The sequence below is a fragment of the Lichenostomus cassidix genome, chromosome 1Aa (assembly GCF_008360975.1).
Source record: "Lichenostomus cassidix isolate B80296 chromosome 1Aa, HeHo_3.0, whole genome shotgun sequence".
Lineage (NCBI taxonomy): Eukaryota > Metazoa > Chordata > Aves > Passeriformes > Meliphagidae > Lichenostomus > Lichenostomus cassidix.
In genome coordinates this window covers 21,921,789-21,929,701 of record NC_139480.1, presented here as the reverse complement: position 1 = coordinate 21,929,701, position 7,913 = coordinate 21,921,789, and the positions used below count along the sequence as shown (strand labels likewise).

General features: G+C 40.0%; 1 long non-coding RNA gene across 1 annotated transcript; it reads left to right on the top strand.

Moving 5' to 3' along the window:
* The first annotated feature begins 924 nt into the window (after positions 1 to 924).
* LOC146443301 (uncharacterized) lies at positions 925 to 3,945 on the top strand. The gene is made up of 3 exons (XR_014856012.1): positions 925 to 1,030; positions 2,621 to 2,727; positions 3,849 to 3,945. It is a non-coding gene; the product is annotated as an uncharacterized LOC146443301 (long non-coding RNA).
* Positions 3,946 to 7,913: the final 3,968 nt, after the last annotated feature.

Genomic DNA, 7,913 nt, shown 5'->3' with positions numbered 1-7,913 from the left:
GTGACTGGAAGTTGGCACAATGAAAGCTGAAATAAATTATTCATAACAATTACCATAGAAGTGTACAATTTCACAGGAGGGATTAAACTGGAGTGACTCATTCAATCTACCCTGGTGTTTACAGAGGTTTCAATAACCTAGTGAGGGTGGAAAAATTTGCCATGAGACTCAGGCCTCAGGTCAGGTAAAGAGATGTTTTGAAAGAGTTAATTGTAAAAGCTGTTGTGTTTGAGTAATGTGATGGCTAAAATAAGGTTGAAAGGTACTAACAGCTTCCATGCAGTGGGTCTTTGGCTAAATACAGAATAACAGGCTCATTCACAGATGGTGGATATGTTAGGTCAATGGAAATAGCAATCAAGTCTGTCCACAGAGAGTAACTCAAAACACCACTCAAAGCAACAGGATCATGATCAGAAGCTAGGACATGACACTGCAGGATATCCGTATGCATTTGAGGTTGAGGGCAATGGTACGCTCCTTCAGAAAATAAAAAGATTTCAAGAAGCAGCAAAAAAATTAGATCTTCTCTGTCCCAGAACTGACAGAAGGTTCAGATGTGGTATCTGAAAGCAAAGAAATTGCCTGTTTAATATATGCAAGAAAACACCTTCAGGTACATCCCTTGTAAACAAACAGAATATCAGCAAAAGAAATCCAGCTCTTGACTTTTGTCCCTCTATCACAATTAATCTTGGAAGTGCCTTATCATGAACTAATAACTCTGATTAATGGGGCAAAGTATATTCAGAAGCAAAAGACTTAGATGATAAGAAAGACAGCATTTTTATAGTTCCACCAGGGCCTTAGACTTGTGTCTCTATCTGACCACAACAGTTTGAGGTCCTTTGTGAGGTCATCTAATATATTTTTGTGACATCACAGATTTTTTAGAAGAATTTGAAAGGATGGTAAGATTTTTGACTGGAAGATGGTTGTGAAATAACATTCTGGGACATAGGTCAAGCTGAAGAATAAAGTTCAAAGGGAATTCATATGATTTGGAGGCTATAGCAGGATGAAACTGCTAGTAAGTATTTGCAATTTGTCATGGAGCTTGAAGATAATTCTCCCTGGAGCTGTGAAAATGTTCATAGTTAAAGTTCAGACTAAGTAAGATATGACAAGAAAAATCCCATTTCTCTGTAAACATATGCCCATGTTTTAAATAAGCATGATTAGTTGGAAGGATATTTTGTGCAAGAAAAATGTTTTGGCCCACTTATTTAAAAGCCAACAGGTAATTTAAAATCAGTGGAATGTCTATATTTTACCCTCAGTAATGACTCATTTTCTTGGATGATCCCTGCTGGTTGCAATGATGTCAAACTGTCAGTTTTCTAAATAGCAGCAGAGTAGCCATATCTGTGTAAGCAAGTCCATTTGGCAATGGTACAGTATTTGGAGGTCTTGAACTACATTGAGATTCAGGTAAAATCTCCCAAGGCATAATTTTGCTACAAAGGGGAACAGTCAGAGGAAGACTTTCATGAATAACAAATTAAAGTAAGTGATTGACAAGACAGGGCCAAGTTCAGGTATTCAGCACCAATTCTGAGAGTTCAGCAGCCTGCTGGGATTTTTTACCAGGTTGTTAACAGAAATAATTGCCATTTTTAGTTATCAGACTACATCAAAAGCTCCTAAGTTGATTCTCTACTTCTGATAACAAGAAAAATTACAAGGACATTTGCTTAGTCGTGTTTTCACTAACTTCATTTCTGCTTCACCTGCAGTCTGCAGAATCACATACAGTCAAAGCTTCTGGGAAAAAGCTTCAGGTTTCAATAAATTCAATATCTTGTAAGACTGGTTTCCTTAGAGTCCTTGACCCTTTCCTTTGTGGAAGTATTTTAGTATCTTTTAAGAATTTCTACATACCTTTGTCCAAAAAGCGAGACTCACATATGGATATAAACCTGACTTTCCAAAGAAGTTTGATTTCTATGGTATGGAAGGATTATTCATTTCTATAGTCTTTGATTTTAAACCTTACCTTTCTGTGAATTATTTCAACAGCTACTTGTTGTCTTTCTCAGTTTGATGGTTCAAGTTCTGACCTCATGAATTAGTATTTTGCTGTTGCTTATTTAGTAAGACAGTAGTGTTTTATGAAGAAACTATGCCAATGCAACTGTACTTGTGTTTCCACAGTATTTAAAAATAAGAAAGCAAAAATATGCTTCAAATACAGTACAAACACTTGTCTTATAAATGAAGGAGAACAAGAAAAAACTACAACTGTGATGGGAGAAACAGAATAGAAGTAAAAAGTCATCAAGATGCATTATCCCCTGATTTCAGTTAGGATCATGATGTTAAAAACAGAATAATTAAATATTTACATTTGAAATACACTTCCAGAGTATTTCATGATGGACATCTAGTCCATCATCCACCATTCATGCCCTGCTACACCAGCTCAAAGCAAATCTAATCAGAACAATTAATCAGGGCCATGTCTTGTTGACTCTCGAGCATCTCCAAGGATGATGAGATCACAGCAAATCTGGCCAACCAGTTTTGGACAAACCTCATGTTTAAAAAAAATAACATTGTACTGCTATGTTATAATGAATCACAATTTACCATGTTCTAACTTGTTTTCCTCTCTTCCTAGGGACAAAGTTAATCTAGTCATTGGAGATGAGGAGATGAATGTGGAAACAATCATAATCAAGAAGGAAACAAAGGGGTTAAGGATGTTAAGATTGTTATTTAATTAAGGTGAGTAGAAACTGATCTAATTGTTTGGAACACTGTGAGTCATGCTAAAGACGGAATTCTTGAGTTTCAGAGAGGTTAGTAATAAAGGCTTCTAAAGATAATCCTTGGCAGAGAGTTCTTAATGTTTTCATCAATAATCTGGGCAGCAAAACAACACTTTTTAAATATAATTTGCTGACAACATAAACTTGGAAGATACGAATAGTATAGAGAGAAATCAGAACTGTGTAGACAGATAAATAGATAACCTTAAACTGAACAAAAACCACACCTGTGAGTGTGTTTTTAGCTCACCTGTGAGTCTTGGGCTAAGGCTCAGCCCACTCCCTTGGTTAGGGTTAGGAGAGAGACAAATTTTAGAAAGCTGGCAAACCACAGTGATCAAAATAATGTCTAGGCCATCTATACCTGTTTGGGAATAAAGTTCAAGCCAAGACTAGGGCTTGTGTTAGATTTTGGGTTTAGTGTTCAGAGAGACAAAGGTTAGAGCCTCTCTCACAATCTGATTTTGTTCGGAAGAACCACTGTACTGGGTTTGTGTGAGGTAGCTTTAGGTAGCAGGGAGGGTACAGGGGTGGCCTCTGTGAGAAGTTGCCAGAAGCTTCCCCCACATCCAGCAGAGCCAATGCCAGCCAGCTCCAGGGTGGATCTGCCTCTGGCCAAGGCCAAGTCCATCAGTGATGGTGGGAAAACAGATACAAGAAATGAAAATCTGCCGTGTAACAGCAGCAGTGGAGTGAGGAGTGAGACTATGAAGAGAAAGAGCTCTGCAGACACCAAGGTCAGTGAAGAGGTGGCAGGAGGTGCCCTGGGCACAACTGAATTCACATTTTTGAGCCTCCTTTTGCTGTATGTGCAGGTTCTCCTGACACCCTTGTGTGAAGAGCTGAAATATTGAAAGTAGGATCAGGGTAGTGGCAGAAGTGTCATGTGATAGTGAAGTCATTTGTCTGAAAAAGGCTACAGCAGAAGCAGAGCGGGTAGAAAAGGCTTCTAATAGCATCCAGGTTAAATGGATTATTGAGTGCACACTGGGGAAATTTAACTAATTAGGAGGATGCATAGTATGCTCCTAACATTTATAATCTCATAAGGGATCCTCTGTACTTATTTTCTTTCAGCATGCCAAACAGAGACAATGAGTTTTGGGCAGAGAGAAAGGTTTTTGAAGAACACATTAGCAGTGTGCAGAAGGGATAATTTCAGTGGTGACTATGGAATCTCCTGCTCACTTGTACACTTTTAGTGTCTGGGAGTCCTGGGCTCCCACCTATACTGTCTTACAGAAAAAGTGTACCCACACAGGAAATATTAACCTAATTAATTATGTTAATTAACAACTTAATTAACTGTCTTGTGAGTAATGTGCTAAATAGTGCAGAACAATTTAGACTTCATAGACATTAGAAGGTACAGAATAATATTACTGTTCTACTTATTAAGGGTCACAGCATTCTTACTATTAAAAATCCAGATTAATACAAATAAATCATTGTGGTGGTTTTGATTGGCCCAAAACATCTGCAAGGTATCTTTAACATCTAAGAGAAATTTAAACCCCTCAGAAGCTGTTGTGGTGGGCTTGGGGAAGTGTCTGAGGGGTGGGGAGTGGCACAAAGATGGCTCCTGTGTGTCCTGAGTGAAAGTTCTAGAAGTTTTTACATCAAGTCCAGCAGAGCCAATCTCTGATGGCTCTGAAGGTGATGGACATGCTGCCGGCCAAGTTTGGGCCAATTGGAGGTGCTAGTTATGCCTCTGTGAAAACATATTTAAGAAAAAATCAAAACAAGGCAGGCACGCACTTCTTTGTAGCTAGAGGAGGAGGAGGAGGTAGAGGTAAAAATATGTAGAGGGAAAACAGCATGGAGACACCAAAGTCAGTGAAGAAGGGGGGGAGGAGGTGCTCCAGGCGCCAGAGCTGAAAACCCTCTGCTAGCTGTGGTGGAAGCTATGGGGGGAGCAGGAGGTTCCCCCTGCAGCCCATGGAGTCCACAAGGATGCAGAAATCCACCCACAGCCCATGCCAGAGGAGCAGTTGGATGCCTGGAGAGAGCTGTGATCCAGTTGGAGTCTCATCTAAAGTGTTAAAACTGCAAAGGCCTTGCAAGGAAGAGAAACGCCTTGCTCCTGGGATGGAAGCAGCCTGGCCTCAGCTCAGGAGAGTCTGCACAGCGCCTTATGGACAAAAGAACTCATGTTGCAGCAGAATTCAGGTGGGATGTTGCTCATGAGATTGGACCCACGCCAAAGAAGTTCCCAGAGGACTGTCTCTCGTGGGAGGGACCCCTGGCTAAGTAGAGAAACCCTCTCCCTGATGGACTAACCAGAGAAAAAACCCCTTACCCTGCCCCCTGCCCATGCTGCTGGTTTGGAAAGAGGGAAGGGGGGTGAGCAGAGAGACTGCTTCTTAAGAGAGAGGGGATGAGAGCAGAGAAACTGTCTGGAGAGGGAGAGTGATGAAAAGATTTATGGACCTGCTATATGGACTAAGAAAATACCCCACACCCTGTCCCCCCACCCAAGCTGTTGGTTAAGAAGAGGAAAGGGGGTGAATAAAAAATGGGTTCGTAAGAGGGAGGGGGTGAGTGAACAAAATAGTGTATGAAAAGGGTTTTTTTGCCTCTCATTTATCCTTCAACTCAGTTAAGTAATTAAATCACTTTGAAACTTTAAGTTTGGAGCCTGTCTGCCCTTTCTTCCATGCTTTCTCCTCCAAGTGTCCTATCTCACTTAACTCATGAGATTGGTGTGTGTTACAGTTTTTTTTTCTTTCCCCTCTCCTGCATGTCTGCAGCAGGAGAGAGCCGGAGTGCCGGCATTTAGTCAGGGTCAAACCGCGACAATCACATTATCTGGCTCATGGGATTGAAGAGAAATAGAATTTGTCCCACTGCTGAAGAACCCCCTTAATCAGTTACAGATAGGTTGTACTACCTGAATCTTTTAGCAGAGACCCTTTTACTCCCTCAGGTATTCCTGGTAAGAGTAGATATAACAGAGAAAGAAAGGGTGTTACAGCACCCCAGCAATGCTCAGTGTTAGAGGATGAGGTGGAGGCTTTTTGATATCGCTTACCTGTCTCCTCACTTAGCACTTCAACCCCTACATATATACTGTTATTACATTGTGTAGGCAATCCACCTGGCTGTGAACTTTGGTTAATATGAGAAACCAGCGCCTGGTAATTATGAATATGTTGTGAAAGTCAACACTGCTTGCCAGCTCTCAAGGTTATGTGTACCTGCAGGAAGATTTTCACTAGAACTTCACGTGAGCTGCCAATTTTAATTACTTGTCCCAAAGAATTGGGATGCAGGAAATTTTCAGATTAAAATGTCACATAATAATTTTCTCTTCTTTTTGGAAATGACTGGACTTGAAATTACAACTAATTGCTTTAGGTTACCATCACAACTGGACATATGCTTAAATAGTTCAGATTTGGCAATTGAAGAAAGCAAAACCAGTAGTGTGAATTACAGCCATCATTAAGAGTGTTGCATGTAGTGAAATTGGACTGTTCATTAAACTATAGTTCTTAGACAATTAGACCTTTAAACATAGTGTATTATAAAAACCACAGCAACCACCATTATAATTAAATGAGTCATTTATGATTTCACCTAAGCTTACTGTCATGCTTAAGGCAAGAGGTGCACTTTGGGCTTTAAAACTTTAATCGGCCTTTAGGAGCAAATAATTAGATTGACTTAATATGAAGGACTAGATGGTACTTTGCTCCTAAGTAATAGAGTGTAGGATAATAGCAACCTTCCCTATGTCTCCATGACCTCCTTGGACTTCTGTAAAGAAATTTTACCTGCAGTTCTAAAAATTAATTGATTTTAAGACTTTTTGCATTAAGCAAGACAATTGTTCCTCTTTTTTTTTTAAATATTAAAATTTTCAAGAATTTAAATATTTCATTAATACTGTTATTAATAAGAGTGTTAACTTTATTAGTGGACACTCCTGTAGACATCATCCATTATTGACTAGCATGTGAACCCGTGGTATTTAATGTTTTAAGTTAGCAGTAAAACTGAGTGACTAAAACACTGAGCTTTCAGGAAATATCTGATACTAACTAGCACTTGGGAGTGATATAGCACTCCTGCATTATATGGTATGTACAGGATCAGGCTGCAGGAGCCTGGAAGAGCCTTAACAGCACTTGTAAAGCAATTTTCAGGTTAACATTGTGCTCATCTGCCAATCAAAAGGTAACTGAGATGCTTCCTTTAATTTCTCCTCCTTCTCATGGTCCATGACTGCTGCAAAAGCATTACCTCAGTGATCCATACTCACTGCCTGTGACATTCCCATATGTTACTTTCAGCTCTTTATTTCTCTTCATCTCTAGCTCCCTATGCAGGCAGCGCTAATGCTGGGGTGTCCATGTGGCTAAAATGACTGTGTTACAATTACAGGTATCTATACCTATGGAACCTTTCATTCCTTTTTCTGTTTGTCTGCTTATATTTTCTTTCACTCTTTGTTACTTCACCCTACAAATCACATTGAAAAAGGTCTTTGGTCTCAGCCCTGAGTGCAGATGCAACAGCTAAAATAATCCTGATTTTTGTCAGAGTTCTCTGTAACTCTGTAAGTAAATAAAAGAAACAAATAAAACCTATTCACATGAGGGACTCCTCTATGTTTTCTGCCCTGGGAGTAGGAAGACGACAAACTCCATTAGTTTGCCATTGGATGCCCACTCCAATAAAACTCAAGAGCTATTTGAGGTGCTCCGTGGTAACTCACATAGCCAGTGATCCAGAAGGGCATGGACCTTTCACAGGTCCTTTCAGCAGCTGTGTTTTATTCAGTCTATTAAGCACCTCTCCTCTGTTCCAGAGACAAGTATGTTACTGGCAATTTCAGGTAAAAATCTGTGTTAGATCCTCATGCACTTATTTGTTTCTCTGACAGCAGAGAAATGCTGTGCTTCTGTGAAGAGGCCAGAATTTCCCTAAGAACTCCCTTCAGGCAGGACCTGCTGCCATACCTCTCAGGGGCATCTGAATAAGTCTGCTCCAAAATGCAGCCTTCTTACAAGAGTGAGGTGGGAACAGTACAGGGTTAGTGTTTGTAGGATTAGGAATCTTCAGAAATGTGAATATACTTCCCTACCTCTGGAAAAGGCTATTTCAATCTGTACTGTCTAAGGACCCAAATGAGGGCAT